The sequence below is a fragment of the Gopherus flavomarginatus genome, chromosome 3 (genome assembly GCF_025201925.1).
Source record: "Gopherus flavomarginatus isolate rGopFla2 chromosome 3, rGopFla2.mat.asm, whole genome shotgun sequence".
In the NCBI taxonomy this organism is placed as follows: domain Eukaryota; kingdom Metazoa; phylum Chordata; order Testudines; family Testudinidae; genus Gopherus; species Gopherus flavomarginatus.
Window position 1 is genome coordinate 117891196 of NC_066619.1, and position 20314 is coordinate 117911509.

The window sequence follows — 20314 nt, forward strand, 5'->3', positions numbered from 1 at the left end:
TAATTAGAATGACAATAACTTTGATTGCAGGAGCACAGAGGAATCTGCCAACAGCCGGAGAGTGGATGAGAGAGGGGAGGGGCGATTTCATTTGATTGCATTTATTTCTTCTCTAAAAGACCAAAAAAGGACCCCCACCCCTTCTTTCACTTACCTTGAGGCTGTCCTAATTATCCTTCATGTCCGTAAAACACACGAGGTGGGACGCAGTGGCAGCGAGACCGCAGACTTGCTTCTGAGTCCACAGTTCCCCTCTTTAGGTGAAAGAAAACAGGACCAAAACCAGCTGAGAAATCTTGGCAGGTCCGAGTGCTCCCAGGGCTGCGCCAACCCACAGCACCGACGGGTCCCTCTCGCCTCCTTCACAACTTGCCTTGCATTTAAAATTCTCGTCTTTCCCTTCGCAGAAAATCAAGAGCAACTGCCTAGATTAGACAGGACGGAATGGGGGGGGGACCACCCCCAGCCTTGCCTTCTTCTCTCCTTTAATTGAGAAATTCTCTCTTCCTGCCTCTCTGCCCAGCCCCTGTGTGGCGAGGGGGGCCCGGCGGTCCCCAGGCGAGGGGCTCTCCCAGTGCCCTTTCAGGGGAGCCCTTCCACGGAGGAAACTTTCTGGTGCTGCCGAAGCAGGAGCAGCAATAGCAGAGGCAGCGCCAGCCCGAGGTGAGGCTGGGAGGGGAATGAGAGGGAGAGCTGCTCCTTCCAGGGCTGTAGCGCGCACACCGGCAAGTCCCGCAGCAGCAAGGACTGGGGGGGGGGGAAATAAATGAAAAATAAAATAAACGCACCGCAAAAATAGCCAGCAAGCAACCAAGGACTCTTCGGGAATTAGCAGACTCTGCAACAAGGCACCCGAAGTCCTTCCCCCGCGAGCCCCGCTGGCTTCTCTCAGGCTGCTGCCTGGTCTTGCAATTACCGCCCGCTACACTGGAGGACGGCAGGCAGCTATTAACCCCTTCCGCCCCACCCTACCCACTTCTGCGGGAAGGAACCGCGGCGCCGGCTGCGGCCGCTGCTTCTCCTCCTGCGGCGGGTGCAGTTTGCATTGAAGTCCAAGGCAACCCCGCATCCCTTAGAATAGCGGCGCCAAAGCATCCCCAGCTTGGCCTCCCGCAGGTTCTCCCCGTTTAAAGGCAGCTAAGAAACATCTGCCTTTGCCTTCGCCCGCCGTGCCGCGTAAAGTCTGTTGGGATTGGTATGTGGCAAGCCGCCTGCATGTTCCTAACTTTTTACATGCGGTTCTATAGCGGATTAGACGGTAGCAGGTGGAACGCTCAGCTGGTAAAGAGGAGGGGTGAGGCGAGGGAAAGACCCAGCCACTTTAGCAGCCATTTCCAAGCTGGGCACGGGGCAGAGCTGCCGGGCGCAGGGGAGCTCGTGGCTTGCACCTCCCTAAGTTCATCCTCTCCTCCCTGCCGCCAAGCCTAGCGCGCTGCTGCTGGGAGGAGGGGAGCGGTTTAGCCAGCCAGGGGCCGGAGGAGGCAGAGGAGCGATTGCTAAGTGACACCGCACATAGCTCCTTTGCATTCCCGGGCCACAGCTGGGGTGCGGTCCAGTTGCCCGGTGTAGAGAGTCTCAGGGAATGGGGGGTCCCCCCTCTCCCCCCAAGTGAAGGCTGCAAGGTTCGGCGTGCAGTGATTGGGGTAAAACTTCTGGTGACTGTTGCACAGGGAGAGAGGGGAGTGTGTGTATGGACAGCGCGTGTCCTTGCAATGGGATGGCCCTAGCGCTGGAAGCTGACTGGAGTGAATAGCTTTAGAAGGCCCACCCGCCAGGCTCCGCTCTGCCCCCCTTCCTTCCCTGGGAGCCGGGAGGGCTTTCCCAGCCCCATCGCGTTCACGTGCCTTGCAGAGAGCTGACAGCGCCGCCGGCCAGAGGGATAGGAGAGGCGGATCGCGCTGCCCTCTAGCCCCCCTGTGTCTAACTCCGCCAGGAAGTCAGAGGAACTGGGGCTGCTTTGGAAGCAAGAGGAGGAGGAGGATAAAGAACCTCGTCCTTGCTCAGGTGGTAATAAACGTGCCAAGGGAAGCCACCAGGCAGGGTACGACAGGCAGAGGAGCTGCAGCCCGGGGAGCAGTAGAAAAGCTGCTCTCCAAGGTGCTTGGCTCACATGTGGGGGGAAGGATACTGTCACGGGCATGGAGTCAAGCCCGCAACGAGGGGGCCAGGTGGATGGGCAAGGCAAACAAGCGGTGCTAGCAGGAAGCGCAATTGATGGTGATTGCGTTGGTTCCCTGTCTGAGTTCCTATTAGCAGCGCAGGGCAGGGAATTGTGTGCGCAAGATATGACGCCAGCGTCTGTCTCTTTCCAACATCATCCGGAACATTTTGAACAAAGACCTGGGCAAGCACAAGCCAGCCCTTGATGAGCGAATGCTGTCAAATACAGCCTCCAACGAGCGAGGGAAAATCTGGAACTCTCTCAGGCATAGCTGAGAAAGTCAGAATCAAGCATCAAGTTTCTTTGCGGCTTCTTAAAATCCTGGATAGCTGCTCGTGAGAACTCAAGTGAAAACATTTGGAAGTTGACTTTTTCGAAGGTCCAGAACTGAACTGGGATCATTCTACCAACATAGGTTCATAGGAGTGTCCTGAACCTGGGTCTGGTCATTTTTAATAGCCCTGCCCCATCTCCATTTTGAATAGGGAAATGCTTACAACAATGTTTAATGTTAATAAGTTGTATGCATATCACAACCTAAAAAACTGTAGATAAGATAATATTTTAAGATTTTCCACTGCTGTCAACACCCAGTGGCCTATTGTGAGCCCTGGGAACGGTTACCAGACAGATTATTCTTCCCTGGGGAGTGAACTGGGATATCACTTCTATCATCAAGATCCAGCAGGGACCCCTTCCTCCTCTGACACTTGTGACAAAATAAGAGGCACTCCTCGTGGAATTTTCATTTGCAAAAAACTGTTTAACTTTTTGTTTGAATTGCAAGACTACAATAGTGTGTTTCTGCCACTTCCTCTTGTGCAGATTCTAACATAATACTTACAATCTACATTTACATAAACATTTCTCTAAAGGGAACTAGAGCAATAATGTTATTCCTTCATGAGAATAACTAAACAACTGCTCTTCTTGGAAGTGCACACTTAAAATTATATGCTGAATGATTAGGGCTGCATATCTAGCACTTTTACAGCTATTTCTAGGAAAGATTCTTCAACCATTAGTGAAAGGGACAGGTTTCCCTTTTAAACTGGGGTACTTTACACACAAAGTGAAAGGACCACAGACATTGGCAGACTATATCTTTAGGAAAAAGAGGTACATTTCAGGAGTTTTCTACTCAGTAACAGGAACACTGTGTACACTGTATATCCTTTACACACACCGATCCAGTAGTTGAGTAATAAAGGTCAACTACTCTCTCTTTTACTCTGGAGTCTTAAAAAGAAAAAAGAAGCAGCACTCCCCCTTCCCCCTCCTGCCCCCCAAACCATTCATGACACATCATGGGCCCTTTGATATAATAGTGTTTCATAGCTGCCTACAGCTCTGAAAGTTGGATGGAGGGTGCATCTGTGTCTTTCAACACAACACACCAGTACAATAGGCTTCTCTGAAAAGCAACACAACACATTTTATATGTTATATAAATTAGTCTAGTTAAACCAGTGAAAGTGATGTATGACAGTTAACAATGGTTTATAGCTGCTTAGCTTAACATGCCAATTATACAAGTTAAAAAGGAAGATGTCAGGAGAAAATGTTTATTGCTGTTCAGAAGCCAAATGGCTGTTTTAGTGAAAAAAAGCAACAATACAATTGTGAGCTATAGTTTCCTTCACCAGCAGAGGTAAATAGTAGTTCTTTCTTCTTGTAGTGAAAAGTTTTTGCAAGGTAAGTAGTAATTATCAATTACTAATAAGGGCAACTTCAGTGACAAGAAACCACATTTCCTTTCCTTTCCTTTCCTTGCAACAGAAGCTCCTCCTTCACCTGCTAGAGTCAACACCACTGACAGTACTATATCTGACGTCTCCTATCTCAACTTTTGGGTGTGAGTGACACATACTATACCTTGGGGGAGCACCTTGTAACCCCCATATTTCTCATCTGTATATAATTGTGATATTGCATATAAAGCATGCCATGTGAGATATCGGGAAAAGGTTATGATCAGCTGAAAAATCTCTGTTCTATCTAAATATACATCTTTAGTGCATATGAAGTTGAGATAGTGACAACCATACAACACAAAAATATGCTACAAGTTGAGGAATCAGCCAGATATTAGCTTCCCAGAAGCAACAGGAATGAAAGTAACCAGTGCCCAGGTAGGGTGTCAAACAACCCATCAACAGCCATTGGCCAGCAAGGGAGCTACAATTCAATAACTCACCTGCATGAGGCAACACCAGGGAAATTGCTCAAGCTTGCCTGGAGACTCAGCAATGCTCCCCAGATATGCCTGGACTTTTGTTCCCCAAGCACATGGGACTGAGGGTATAAAACAGAACGGAGCAGGCCCATGCTTTGCCTTTCTCCTGCCCCCATCCAGGCTGCAAGCAACAAGGACACTGAGAAGACTTAAAGCAGAGGAGGCTGGCCCGATTTCCACAGTGAAATCTTTGTACTATGAACTGCAATAACCACTCATGAGAAAAACTGCTTAGTCTAGTTGTTGCCCAGTCTAATAGGGTTGAGAGTTTAGCCTGCATGCTTATATTTACTCTCTTTTGGTAACTGACTTTTTTCCTATCACTTAGTCACTTAAAAATCTATTTTTTGTAGTCAATAAATGTGTTTAACTGTTTATCTTTTCCAGTGAGTTTGAATGAAGTGTGGGGCAAATCTGCTCAGGTTTTGCAAAGTCTGGTGTGTATCCACTTCCCATTGATGAAGTGGTGAACCAATTAATAAATCTGGATTGCTCCTCTTGAGCAGTGCAAGGTGACATATTCCTGAGGTGCAAGGCTGGGAGCTGGGGGGATTGGGCTGGTGCCTTTCTCTGTGTGATTCATGAGTGGCTCTGGGAGCATTCATGCAATTTAGCTGGGTGTGGGCAGCCACATGTTGTGCTGAGTGATAACAGCACCTGGAGGGGTTTGCTGCTGGTCATGAGCAAGGCATTCTGAGAGGGAGAGCCCAGGCTGGAGAGAGTTCAGGGGGCACAATGTTCCCATAGTCCCAGGCTGCAGACTGAGGATCCTGTCACAGTGAGGCCTCAGACTAAGGTTTCCAACACAACCAATAATCATTGGCATGTGATAAACAAGTAGTCAAAGGCCTGGCTTTGACTCTGGCTCCAGCTGTCTGTGCTTTCTTTTATAGATTACAGCAAAGCTAATCCCAAAAGCAAATGTCTATACAATTTGTCCACATATAAGAACAAAACTTTTAAATGGCTTGGAATTTGAGAACACAATGAGACTACACATTTATAATAAAAACCTTGAAGACTCATGTTGCAAACTCTGCAAAAGAAAAAAAGCCAGGAATTCTACCAACATTTAATGGTGGTTGGTAGAATATTACTTGCAAAAAGGAAGGTTTTACTTGGCCTCATACATCTTGTGGGCCTACGTTTACAAGAGTGACTTGTAAATTTAGGTATCACAATTTTTGGCTGCCCCATTTGAAATGCTTTAATGGGCCCTGATGTTCAAAGAGTGCTAAACATGCATCTTCTGAAATTAAGGTCCTTTTCAAGGTATATCAAGTTGGGCACCTAAAATCATTAGTCAATTTTGAAAATTATGGGCACAGTTCCTACGTTTATAATTTCTAGTTAAAGGAAATGCCTAAAAAAACTTGCTGCAGTTTTAGTCCAGTCCTGATAACTGAGAGTTTACTGTTCTAAAGGATTGCACTGATGTTTTCAGACTGGCTGGAAATTGAGTAGTGGATGTGGGGGTGTGTACAATTTGCCAGTAAAATAATTTTTCTGAAGCTTTACAAACAGCAAGACAAAGTACTCCTCCTACTCCAAGAAGTGCACTGACAACAAGATAAATGGAAGCCTCTTCTAGAGGCTGCCACCTCATGAATGTTCCTCTAAGCGGGAGATAAAGCAACATAACAATAGATAGACTGAGTTACCCAGTGCTAAAACAGAAATAGCAGAGTTATAACTAAGGCTATCATTTTGCCCAACAGGGTGTATTCTCTAAAGGAAACAAGTAGTGCATTTGAGATTTTAAAAATAAATCTTTAAACTTCGCATTCACGTAGAGATTTCAAACAAAATCAAACCAGAAGTTGAAGGGTTAACCAAAGAAAACTGAATAATTTGTCTTATAAAGGAGTAGAAAAGCTGAAGCTTGCTTTACAGCTCTATTACATCTGATTAGCCAACACCTATAGATAAATCAGATTTTTATATGTTTTTATATATATTCCACAGATCACAAGATGCATTATATATATTCCACAGATCATGAAAGAAGTTTTTGCAGTGCAGTACTACATGCCAAAACTTGAAATGTTTGGATTACTTTATCAGTAGATGTTTGGCTTTCAAAGGAGGTGGGGCATTTGAAGAACAGCTGGTGTATGATCACTGCTCAATTTATTCATGCAGGTCTTGATGTAAAACCCATTACAGTCAATGGGATTCTCTCCATTCACTTCATGGGGCTTTGGATCAGCCCTTCTGACACTATTTTGAAAGGGCCCATCAGGCCCATTAGTGGAGGAGTTTCATTGCACCAATAAACACATTGAAAGTAAAGTCCATTATGAGGAAACTCTCCTATACAGAGTTTCAGTTCAAACTATGGAAGTGTAGCTCCTTATAGAAATATAAGAGGGCCTATTTTGCATTTATCATTAAAAGCATACAAACCAATTTTCCCCTGGGATCAGACTGGCAGAGACCCTGGGAATTTTTGCCTTCCCCTGCAGTATTGGTCACTTGCAGGTTTTAAGTAATGTGAATGGTAGATTTTCTGTAACAATGTCTTTACATCATGCTTTGGGGACTTCAGTAACTCACTCAGAAGTTATGGATCTATTACAGGAATGGGTGAGGTTCTGTGGCCTGCAATGTGCAGGATATCAGACTAGATGAACATGATGGTCCCTTCTGGCCTTTAAATCTGAGTCAAACACAGGAAGTTAGGAAGTGATCCTTAAAACGCCATTCAATTACGAAGAAACTTTCATTTAGTGCATTCGAAGCATATCTACATTGGATATACTTATTTTCCCATCTGTCTCTTATGGGTACCTTCCCCTTCACTCTCCATTCCTGCAGAGTGAGGCTATCCATACAGGTACTCAGAATTTTCACTTCTATTTCCCCCCATCCTTCAATACAAATCCTTTGAATTTCTACAATGCATAGTTTTATGTGACCTTTAAGGTGCAGGCTGCACACACAGTTCCTTTGTTTGCTTTCCACCAAACTGTCTGGGGGACAAAATACATTTTTTTTGGTAGCTAGGAAGTATCAACATTAAACTGAACCACAATCTGAAAGAACTTACATTTTTAACTTCTGGTCATTTGGTGGCTTTTTTATTTATCTATTTATTTTTTAAAACAGCTACATGCAAAATGAATGCTAAAATTGTATGTAGTATATACACAATAGAGGAGATTTTAAAAGTTACGTTTTTTTGGAAAAAATAAAATTTCAACTTGTCAATAAATTTTGGTCAGCTATGCAAGTTGATTTAAAAAAATGTCAGCTTAGCAAACCCCTCTTAAAATTTATGAAAAATGTGCCAAGAATTTAAAAAAATGTGCATCAATTCTCAACTATAGAACTATTTCTTGCCACATATATTAACTGAAATGGAAGTTAGAGATCAGGGCTCATTTGTCCAGATAGTATTTGACACTACTACTAATTTAGATTAGGAGTCCAATCTTCTCTTTACTCTTGGGTCACTATTTGAGTCATGTACTAAACCAATCAGATTAATTGGAAAGGAATTGGGAAGCAAGCAAAGGGCAGCACCTGTGACTTGTGTTTGAGTTAAGATAGTCAGTACTTTCTCTCAGATGAAGTCTATTCAATTTGGGTGAAAATCCACTCCACCCACATAGATCCCCACTATTATGCAAATAGACTCCTCAAACCCAGGGCCATGATGCAGCACAGACTGGAATAGCCATTATAAATAAGAGCTTGTCCTCCCTACCAGAGATGAAGCCCTGCATCAACTGATGGTCTAATCAATAGAAGGTGAAGGGGCACAAACAGTAAACAGTGTGGCTGCTGGCATATTTGCTGTAGAAACAGGGTGTGTGAAAGCATGCACACACAGACGCTGACCTGAATGGCAGCAAGATAAATGTTATTTACCTCAGATCACTACACTAGATCATGATGCTCAGCAAGGAAATCATCATACTACACTATGTATCGTTATGTAGATTCTGAAAATCACCTATCGGAAATAGGAGGAAGTCTATTCGTTAGGGTCATATGTTTAAGTGGAACAGTTAAACAATGAAAACTGCCATTATAAAGGGAATGGAAAGGTAGATTTCATGAAAGGAAAAAAGCCATCCAACTCCCTGTTACTGAACTCAAGAAAAGGTATTTGTTTATATGATCTAACATGTGAACCTTACAACACACTTTCACTTGGATCACCTAAGAGTTAAAACAGAAGTATATCCGTTATTTTCTTTAGTGCAAAAATGAAGTTTTGTTTGTCTGCTTGTTTTGGTTATGTTAGATTTTAACTGGAAACAAATAAAATGATTCTTTCCTAGAATTTTAAACAATCACCTAGAAAGAAGAGCTAATGAAATAACTTCTGTTCATGTATTAATCAATTTGAATTTATTATATAGAAGGATTAATCCAATTACCTAGGTTTTCAAAGAATCTCTTGATGTGCATCTGTCATAAACAGATAGTTTAGGGTTAATGTCTCTTTTACCTGTAAAGGGTTAAGAAGCTCAGTAAACCTGGCTGACACCTGACCAAAGGACCAAGGGGGGGACAAGATACTTTCAAATCTTGGTGGAGGGAAGTCTTTGTTTGTGTTTTTTTTTTTGTTCGTTGTTCGCTCTTGGGAAAAACAGGGACCAGACATACAACCAGACTCTCCAAATCTTTCTGAATCAGTCTTTCATGTTTCAAACTTGTAAGTAGCCAGGCAAGGCGGATTAGTCTTATGTTTGTTTTCTTTCACCTTGTGAATGTTTTTCCTTTTGCTGGAAGGATTTTTACCTCTGTTTGCTGTAACTTTAAATCTAAGGCTGGGGCGGTGGGAGGTCCCTCTAGTCTATATGAATCTGAATACCCTGTAAGCATTTTCCATCCTGATTATACAGAGATATTTACTTTTTCTTTCTTTAATTAAAAGCTCTCTATTTTTAAGAACCTGATTGATTTTTTCTTTGTTTTAAAATCCAAGGGATTGAGTCTGAACTCACCAGGGATTGGTGGGGGGAAAGGAGAGGGGGGGGGAAGGTTAATTCCTCTTTGTTTTAAGATCCAAGGAGTTTGGATCAGTGTAGCCTCTCAGGGTAACCCAGGGAGGGGAAAGTCTGGGGGGAAAAGGAGGGGGGATGGTTTATTTCTCCTTGTTTTAAGACCCAAGAGGTTTGGGTCTTGGGTTCCCCAGGGAAGGTTTTTGGGGGAACAGGAAGTGTGTCAAACACTATATTTTTGGCTGGTGGCAGCGTACCAAATTTAAGCTGGTAATTAAGCTTAAAAGTGATCATGCAGGTCCCCACTTTTTGGACACTAAAGTTCAAAGTGGGAGAAAACCCTTGACAGCATCTTTTTCCCTTTTAAAAAGAGAAAGATCTACCTATCTTTTACATGCAGTTGGTTCTCCAGCTATTTGAATAAGTCATCTTCTCTGCTTGTTTAATTACTTAGGTGTTTATTTCTAGCCTTCTTTTTGATTGACACCGAAAGATTCAAAAATTAGATATGCCTACATTACTCTTATGGCTTTGTCTAGAATATTCAAAATACTGACCATAGTTTATTATTTCATTCCCACAGGCCACATGGGTAAAAATCAATAAAAATCTGGACATATTTTTCATCTATCTTCAGAGGACAAACAAATTTGTGGCTTAGGGTCATTATCTACATTCATTCCACTGGAGGTGCAAACATAGATGGTAGAAAATGGTCCTCTAGAGAGCACTCAGTTACTATAAGTGACAGATACAGTCACGAAATTTAGCTGCAAGAAAGTGAAACTAATATTTTTAAATTAGCATTTTCAAGGCTTGACTCACCACTGCATTTCTCCAAATATATGCAGAATAACTCCACTGAAGTCAATAGAGTCACTCCAGTGTAAAAATGGAATAAGTTGCAAGTCACGCCTTAAGTTTTTCCAATTAGGGTTTTCTCCCCTATGATTACAGATTGTTTGCACTATCCTAAATCACAGTATGTAAAATCACTACAGTGATTCAAAAGTTGATATAGTTTACAGCTAATTTTGGAACAAAATGTTATTATACTTCTTATAGTGCATCTAAAACAATTAGTATTTTTACAGATTAAAGGAACAGCAAGTTTATCCCCCCACAAGTAATATACCCATTATTTTGAAGAGCGGTTAAGGCTAAGAAACAGCATGACTGATATCGGAGTGAAGATAGGATGGATGTTTGAGATGGGCACCGAGAGTCAAAACCTAGAGTGTTTCCACTGGGAATCAGCACTTGTATTCCCATTCTCTACTAACTTGCTACATGACCTTGGGAAAAAAAAATAATGGTTTCGCTTCTCTGTGCCTTGGTTTACCAACGTGTAAAATGGGAAGAATCCCAACTATCTCACAAGTAAGGGAAACATGAAGCTTAATTATACACTTACAGCCTTCTTATGAACACTGATATATAGTCAGAAGAAATAGTTTTAATAATTAGAAAACGCTATGACAAAAAAACCAATTAACTGATCTTCACTGATGGCTTACTACCTGAACTTATATTCAATTATTTAAGATATTCCATAGAACTGTAAACTAAGACATCTATACAATATTCTCTTTCCAACTTAGAATGTAATCTATTGAAATTCATGACATAGGCTTTGTGCTGAACTATTCATATGAAAGCATCTGCATCAAAGTCTTCCACAGAGACACAAAAGGGTTGTGAAGTATGCTGAAGGCCAAAATTATGCATCACGTGGCAATGGAAGACAATATGTGGATTTCACCTAATATTTCAAGGTGGCAACATCCCACAACTACAAAACTACTTGAGTTACAGAATCCCCATCCTGTGAATCCCCTTGATGGGATAGAATCATTAACCAAATTTGACAAGTCACTCTGTTTCTACCAGGAGATAAGAGAAAATATAGTTTTGTTTTTGCAGTTCCTTAAGTAGAAGCCAGATAGTGTTACTAAGGCTGATAAAAGATGAATGACAACATATCTCTGCCCCTATGCTGCTTCCATATTTCCAGCTATTGCTCTGGAAGTGAAAGCCCATCTGTTCACATACTACCCACCATATACAGTAAGTACAGTTTTTTGGACACAAGTTTAATGAAAAACAGCAGCTGAAAATTGTATCAAACATGCATCTGCCAACAGTGATAAACACAACAATATACTTAGACAATGAGGGTCTGTAGTGCCAAATGTCAATGGCCACCCTGAACACCTAAAATAAAGCCATACAAAAAGCTCCACATGATTATTACTGATTTGCTGCAGCCAGGTTAATTGTGGGTAACCATGTAGCCACCAGCAGTCCATGGTGAGGTAGTGTCCCCTCCTGACATCAAGTCCAATCTTCAGGGCTTGATATGCAGGGACTATATGACCAGAAAGCCAGTGGGCTATATGACCAGAAAGCCAGTCAGTTACCATGATAAACTTCACTCCTCGAGGCCAGTTCTCAATAATACATCACTATTAGGGCTGTTGAATAATGTCAGTTTAAAGGTGATTAATTTTTTGAGTTAATCACCTTTAATCACACTGCTAAACAATAGAATACCAATTGAAATTTAATATTATGTATTTTGGATTTTTTTCTAGATTTTAAAATATGATTTCAATTACACAGAATACAATGTGTACAGTACTCACTTTATATTGCTATTTTTATGACAAAGATAGTATTTTTCAGTTCACCTAACACAAGTACTGTAGTGCAATCTGTCATGAAAGTTGACCCTACATATGTAGAATTATGTACAAAAATAACTGCACTCAAAAACAAAACAATGTAAAATGTTAGTACCTACCAGTCCACTCAGTCCTACTTCTCGTTCAGCCAATTGCTAAGAGAAACAAGTTTGTTTATATTTATGGGAGAGAATGCTGCTCACTTCTTATTTACGTCACAAGAAAGTGAGAACAGACATTTATATGGCACTGTTGTAGCTGGCACTGCAAGATATATATGTGTGAGATGCGCTAAACATTCATATGCCTCTTTATGCTTTGGCCACCATTCCAGAGGACATGCTTCTATGCTGACACTTGTTAAAAAAATGTGTTAATGAACTGTGACTGAATTCCTTGGGGAAGATTTGTATGTCCCCTGCTCTGTTTTACCCATATTCTGCCATATATTTCATGTTACAGCAGTCTCAGATGATGACACAGCACATGCTCATTTTAAGAACACTTTCACTGCAGATTTCACAAAATGCAAAGAAGGTACCAATGTGAGATTTCTAAAGATAGCTACAGCACTCGATCCATGATTTAAGAATCTGAAGTGCCTTCTAAAATTCTGAGAGGGACAAGGTGTGGAGCATGCTTTCAGAAGTCTTAGAAGAGCAACTGTCTGATGCGAAAACTACAGAACCTGAACCATCAAAAATGAAAATCAAACTTCTGCTGGCAGCATCTGACTCAGATGATGAAAAAGAATATACAGCCGTCTGCTCTGCTTTGGATTGTTTTTGAACAGAAAATCATCAGCAGCATGGACACGCGAGTCCTCTGGAATGAAGGTTGATGCATGAAGGGACATATAAATCTTTAGCACATCTGGCACGTAAATATCTTGTGATTCTGGCTACAACAGTGCCATGTGAACGCCTGCTCCTCACTTTCAGGTGACATTATGAACCAGAAAAGGGCAGCATTATCTCCTGCAAATGTAAAGAAACTTGTTCAGCCAATCACTCAAACAAGAGGTAGGACTGAGTGGACTTTTAGGTGCTAACAATTTATATTGTTTTGGTTTTGAGTGCAGTTATTTTTGTACATAATTCTACATTTGTAAGTTCAACTTTCATGACAGATTGCACTACAGTACTTGTATTAGGTGAATTGAAAAACACACTTTAAAGTGCTCACTTTTTTATTCTAGAAATTTGCACTGTACACTTGGTATTCTGTGTTGTAATTGAAATCAGTGTATTTGCAAATGTAGAAAACAGCCAAAAATATGTATATAAATAGTATTCTATTATTGTTCAGCAGCACAATTAAATCGATAGTTTTTTTTAATCGCTTGACAGCCCTAATCCCAATTACTCATGTAAAAAAAACGAAAACAAAAAACAAAAGTATGCCTCTAGCCTCCACATGTCTTGTTTAAACAATGTCTAGATTTCAGACGGATTAGAAGTACACAGGTCTGATACATCTGTGCTTTGGTATCTATTTCACCTTCTTTTGGTTCCAAACTATGCAGGTTCTGCATGGCTAAGGCTGCTAAACCAATCCTCTTTAGTAATTGTCATCCAATAGGTGCAGCTAGCCCGACAAACCATCTAGATAGATAAGTCATCTACTACAGCCTTGGTTTGTCCAGCAGCACAGATGTCTTGTACCATCATTTTTTGCGCCAAACACTTTGTATATTTTTTTGCTCAAGAAACGGTAGCCCAAGGGCAGCTGTCACATGCTGGAAGCTCCCTGGTGAGTCTATAAAGTCATTTGCATCCCAGTTGAAGAGGATGAAATCATCTACATAATCCAGGTTGGTGAAAAGTTGGACCAATACTTTTACCAGTATTTGAGGAGATAGGACCTTATTTAGGGTTAATACATTCCAGAAGTGAAAACTGGTGGATTCTCACAAATCAGTAATGGATGCCATTGGGACTACAGCATTCAGCCTAAAGAGTGTACCCTGTTTTATTGGATGACCCTTGATTCATGCTCTCTCACTGGGACAGGGGAGATGTAGCGTGTTCATTTGTTTTGGGAACATCAGCCCTTTTCCCAGAATCACTAAAGCAAATGGTTCAGAGGTTGTAGCTCCTCCACCACCATTTGGAGAATAATTTTCCTTCTCCACTAAGTCCCCCTTGGCCTTCGCTCATAGCCCTCGCCCCACAGAACGTGTGCACACCCAATCTTATTAATGAACTAATAATATTTAAAACCCATGAGCTTTATCCTCCTTTTTGGATCTTACCAACATTAAATAACTTTTGAAGTCCTATTATTATTCAGAAGTAACATGTCTGACCTCTGGTTGATGAAAAATAAAACTGCTAGAGCAATTTTGGGAATGAGCACACCATCATGCCTTCAGATAAATGTAATACATTATAATACTATAGAGTGCAGTGATAAGTTATTTCTAACTCAAATGTCTTCCAAGATGCCTCATACAACATTGATTTGCCCTTCAATTTGAACAAAAACAGAACACACATTTCTGAATTATCCCAGTTCGAAGAAAATATCTGAAAGATCTCTTATCTGGTACAAGCATTATTTTGAATTTAAAATCGATTTCTAAATATATAAATCACAGATGGAAGCCATCATTTTGTGGTTAGATCACTTATTGTCAAGACTTCGTGTCCAGCTTTCTAAGAACATTTACCTTTGGGAGCTGACTGCACAAGGAAGAAAAAATTATCCTCACATGTAATTACCGTCTACCTTGAACTTCCTCCATGAGAAGCACACAGGTTCTATAGATATTGTATACCATGCACACCTTCTCATTTCTCTGTTATCTCTTGTTCTGTATAGATTAATGGATGATTTCTCAGTTAGTTCATAAGACTGATATTTACTAATTAAGTTGGGACTTTAAATAGTTAGCATTCAATAAGACATAATAGTTAACCTGCGGTGGAGACGAGTCAATTTCATGTTTCATAAGGTAAAGCAGCACTCTCAAAGAGTTATGAAAGACAATCAATAATACTGTATGTGGACTACACAAGATCAGTTTTTAGGTCTACATATCTAAGCTACATTTGAAAATAGAATTTAAGTGCTTTTGAAACCATTACCCTAAGTGACTTGCCCAGCACTGTTCAGGAACCCTTTGAACAGGAAATTGAACCCAGATCTCCTGAGTCTTATGGAAGCACATTAGTCACTGGATTATCCTCCCTCCAAGTTGAACATGGAAGGAAAGGAAAATTTCTTTGCACATGTGTCATTAGGTAAATATTGAAATATGGCAGGGGAGAAAATGAGAAGCCAGTATAAAACAGCACAAGGATACCTACATTAATTTAACAAATTTTGCTGTATAACAGGAAGAGAGACAGAGAGAGAGTGTATTTGTTCTGTCAACAATTAAAGCTAATAGACAATCCAGGAATAAACAGAAAAAGAATGAGGGAGGGAGAAAGATAGAGTTCTGTAGTAGCGTCTATCTCTGTTCACAATTCTTTCGTTTTGTAACCATTATACACATTATATTCTGTCAGTAGTATCTGCTGGTATTTAAGATACTTGAAACTGGATATGGAAACTTTAAAGCAGGGTTAAATAGGGTTGAGAGACTTGCGAAGAAGGAACCTAATTCTCAACTCAAAAGCACAGTCAGAAGTGGAGTAACAGCTTGGACCACCAGTTTACAGCCAAGGAAAATGCAAGTTCATCCCCCAGAAATAATGCTTCAGATAGACTAGAAAAGGCCAACAGGGGGAGAGCCATAAGATCAGAAGAGGACTAAGTTTGATTATAGATGTCCATTAGTTAGGATTAACTTTCAATTACAATTTAATCAAATACTAGTACTGAGAGACACGAGGAGATCTTAGCACTACAGTGATAGCAAGTCCATAGGGCCTAAGCATTATCAGAGAACCACGCATTATCATTATTAGAGGACCATGCAGCCTGAACTCCGATACAGGAGTCGATTTCACTTACAGTAGGATATTAAAACAGCAAGCGAGTCTTTCTGTCTTCAGTAGTAGATTACTGTTACACGATACCTCAAAACACCCTGAAACCCCAATATTTACCATGGTGATATCTTTAGAATATGTTTTGGACAAAGTATAGCTTGTAAAGTATCATTCTAAAAGTCTTGATCGGTTGAATATTAATATCCTATTGGATTGTATATGTTGTCATTGAATGGGAAGTTATGAAGTTTGCTATGTGTGTTACTGAAATATGTTGTGAGGTTGGGAAAACCCACAACCAGCCTTTCAAGCATGACAGTGGTCTATTAAAGGGAATATACCCCCACCCAACACTGGCACTGTATACAATCAGCAAAGAATCCTGTGGCACCTTATAGACTAACAGACGTTTTGGAGCATGAGCTTTCGTGGGTGAATACCCACTTCTTCAGATGCATGTGGTGGAAATATCCAGGGGCAGGTATATATATGCTAGCAAGCTAGAGATAACGAGGTCAGTTCAATCAGGGAGGATGAGGCCCTGTTCTAGCAGTTGAGGTGTGAAAACCAAGAGAGGAGAAACTGGTTCTGTAGTTGGCAAGCCATTCACAGTCTTTGTTCTATCCTGAGCTGATGGTGTCAAATTTGCAGATGAACTGAAGCTCAGCAGTTTCTCTTTGAAGTCTGGTCCTGAAGTTTTTTTGCTGCAAGATGGCCACCTTAAGGTCTGCTATAGTGTGGCCAGGGAGGTTGAAGTGTTCTCCTACAGGTTTTTGTATATTGCCATTCCTAATGTCTGATTTGTGTCCATTTATTCTTTTCCGTAGAGACTATCCAGTTTGGCCGATGTACATAGCAGAGGGGCATTGCTGGCATATGATGGCGTATATTACATTGGTGAATGTGCAGGTGTATGGACCAGTGATGGTGTGGCTGATCTGGTTAGGTCCTGTGATGGTGTTGCTGGTGTAGATATGTGGGCAGAGTTGGCATCGAGGTTTGTTGCATGGATTGGTTCCTGAGCTAGAGTTATTATGGTGTGGTGTGCAGTTACTGGTGAGAATATGTTTCAGGTTGGCAGGTTGTCTGTGGGCAAGGACTGGCCTGCCACCCAAGGCCTGTGAAAGTGTGGGATCATTGTCCAGGATGAGTTGTAGATCCTTGATGATGCGTTGGAGGGGTTTTAGCTGGGGGCTGTATGTGATGGCCAGTGGAGTCCTGTTGGTTTCTTTCTTGGGTTTGTCTTGCAGTAGGAGGCTTCTGGGTACACGTCTGGCTCTGTTGATCTGTTTCCTTATTTCCTCGTGCGGGTATTGTAGTTTTGAGAATGCTTGGTGGAGATTTTGTAGGTGTTGGTCTCTGTCTGAGGGATTAGAGCAGATGCGGTTGTACCTCAGTGCTTGGCTGTAGACAATGGATCGTGTGATGTGCCCGGGATGGAAGCTGGAGGCATGAAGGTAGGCATAGCGGTCGGTAGGTTTTCAATATAGGGTGGTGTTAATGTGACCATCACTTATTTGCACCGTGGTGTCAAGAAAGTGGACCTTCCGTGTAGATTGGTCCAGGCTGAGGTTGATGGTGGGGTGGAAGCTGTTGAAATCATGGTGGAATTTTTCCAGAGTCTCCTTCCCATGGGTCCAGATGATGAAGATGTCATCAATGTAGCGTAGGTAGAGAAGGGGCGTGAGTGGACGAGAGCTGAGGAAGCGTTGTTCCAGGTCGGCCACTGTATACAATGGAGACTTCTCAGGGAGTCCACACAGACAATGGTGACTGCTCGACTCACATCATAGCAAAAGACCTTTCACTAAGCTGGAAGAACCTTTGAAGGAGGGGAAGTGACATCATTTGTCCAGTATCAGAGGGGTAGCCGTGTTAGTCTGGATCTGTAAAAGCAGCAAAGAATCCTGTGGCACCTTATAGTCTAACAGACGTTTTAGAGCATGAGCTTTCGTGGGCGAATACTCACTTCGTCAGATGCATGTGGTGGAAATTTCCAGGGGCAGATATATACATGCAGGCAAGCTAGATATAGTGAGGTAGTTCAATCAGGGAGGATAAGGCCTCTAGCTTGCCTGCATATATATACCTGCCCCTGGAAATTTCCACCACATGCATCTGACAAAGTGGGTATTCGCCCATGAAAGCTCATGCTCTAAAACGTCTGTTAGTCTATAAGGTGCCGCAGGATTCTTTGCTGCTTTTGTCATTTGTCCACACTCCCTTCAACTTAACACCTGGAAACATGTCTGGAGAACAAAGACTTGGAACAGGGAAGGTAGTCCAGGCTGAAAAGAGCAATCCCAGCCTATGTATGAAGGAACCAAACCATAAAGGTAAGACACTGCTTGATTCAAATCCTGTCTAGTTTATAGAACGCAGATTGCGATTTTACTCTTATTTCTTAGGTAACCAACTTTCATCTGTACACTTACTACTTATAATTACTTAAAATCTACCTTTCTGTAGCTTATACATCTGAAACAGATTTTACCTAAAAACTATGCTTCTTGCTTGAACTGCTTAGGAACAAGAGTTGGTGCATTTCCTCTCCACGTTGAGGGAGGAGTGGACTGGGTAATAACAGTTGTCAGGCTTCTGACCAGGGCAGACTACTCTGGGGTCCTAGGCAGGGGAATGGTTCATGAATATAGGCAGGGGAATTGGCTGGAGCCTCTCTATTGTTGGTTCATGAGTGGCTGGCAAAAGCATTCATGTAATTCAGTTGGGTGTCCCCATGCCTGTGGATGTCTGTACAAGTGCAGTACCTGGAGGAGTTTGCAGCTTGCCACAGCATCACAGTACGAGAGGGAGCCCAGGTGGCTAAGACAGAGGGCTCAGCAGTACCCCAGTTCCAGGTTGCACCCCAGGGAACCCATCACCATTACCACATTCGTTATGCTCACTTTTCCTGAATTTACACAATTTTCAGTTTTAGCTAGGTACTGGAGACTGGCCATGTGGATTTGAGAGAAACATATCTGAAAGGTGGGTGCAGGTAATGATCTATTTGTCCTTTGCCAGACCTGTAGAAAGAGGGACAGTCCAGTGGGAATCCAGTTATCCATGTAAAAGATTGAAGAGTATTGTACTGAGATGATAATCGAATGTTTAACACTGGTGGAGAGAACTAGGATCCAGATCTTCAAAGATATTTAGATACTTCATTGCCATTGAACTTTATGATAGGCCCCTAAATACCTTTGAGGATCTGGCCCTCTGTGCTCGTAATGTGGGCTCCTTACTTCATCTGCCCAGTGCTCTAGAAAAAGAGACTCTCCCCTTCTTCCCCCAAGGTCATGCCAGTGTTGTACTGCTGTTGGAGGCCAGGATATTCCTGTGACTCGGGACATTGTGGAATCACCACCCTTGTGACATCCACAGAAGTTTTGAAATGATCCTCAAATATGATGCTTGCATCAAGTCTGGCAATTACAGTATTTGCTACAAAGCACACGAGCCATGAAATACATGTCATCTAATAGACTGCAACCCACCCTCTCACCAAGCACTTTGTTTCACAAGAATGAAACAGCATCAATAATGTTAATATTAGACAGAAATGACACACATGAATTCATATTGACAAGTCCATGGTTAGGGCAAAGGAAGACATTTTCCCCAAATGAATTATCACTCAGTGACACTGACTAATGTAATCTAATGAGTCTGTTAGTACTCATTTTCCAATTACTCATACTTCCCAGTCTCCTCTCAATAGGATATGGTTGCAAATCCTTATGAATGATGTCAGCAGAAAGCAAGCCACAATTTTTTTTTGACACCTACATTGTGGTTGTTTACAAAGAAGCTCACCTGCGTCAAACAAATATAGTTTTTTCAGAGCCCCTTTGGGGGAAAAATGGGGGGTCTTAGATCAGTACATTTTTGTGCCTTTGATCTCATTTCCAGTATAATGTGGTCAAGTGATATTTGTGACAGATCTACAAGTTCATCATGATCAGGTGTTTGAATTTCAATATCTGACAGCCAGTCATAGGTTGGATAGAATAATGGTAAATGGACAGGTGAGATAAGCAAGAGTATTCAAGCTATTGATACTTCTAAAAGAATAGGAATGTACATAAGGGAAAAAGGCATTTTTGGTGATACAATTTACATCAATCAGGAAACTCTGGTGTCAGTAAAAAGACTAAAGTACAAGTATAATGATTGAGAAACACTAATATTGCTGCTGAGGCAAAAAGAATGAGTTATGGAGAAAATGTGATCATTTCTGCACATTTAATAGTCTTTACATGGATGAAATTTTTAAATGGTCTAGTATTTGAGCCCAAACTATTTTCTGATACTGTCTTACTAGAACTGCAAAATAC

At 41.6% G+C, this 20314-nt stretch overlaps 1 protein-coding gene across 1 annotated transcript in view; it reads right to left on the reverse strand.

Moving 5' to 3' along the window:
• Positions 1-882, reverse strand: part of LINGO2 (leucine rich repeat and Ig domain containing 2) — a 758770-nt gene extending 757888 nt beyond the window's left edge. The window contains exon 1 of the mRNA XM_050943109.1: positions 155-882. The gene's annotated coding sequence lies outside the window, so the exon portion shown is untranslated. The remainder of the gene's footprint in view (positions 1-154) is intronic.
• Between the last annotated feature and the right edge of the window lie 19432 nt (positions 883-20314).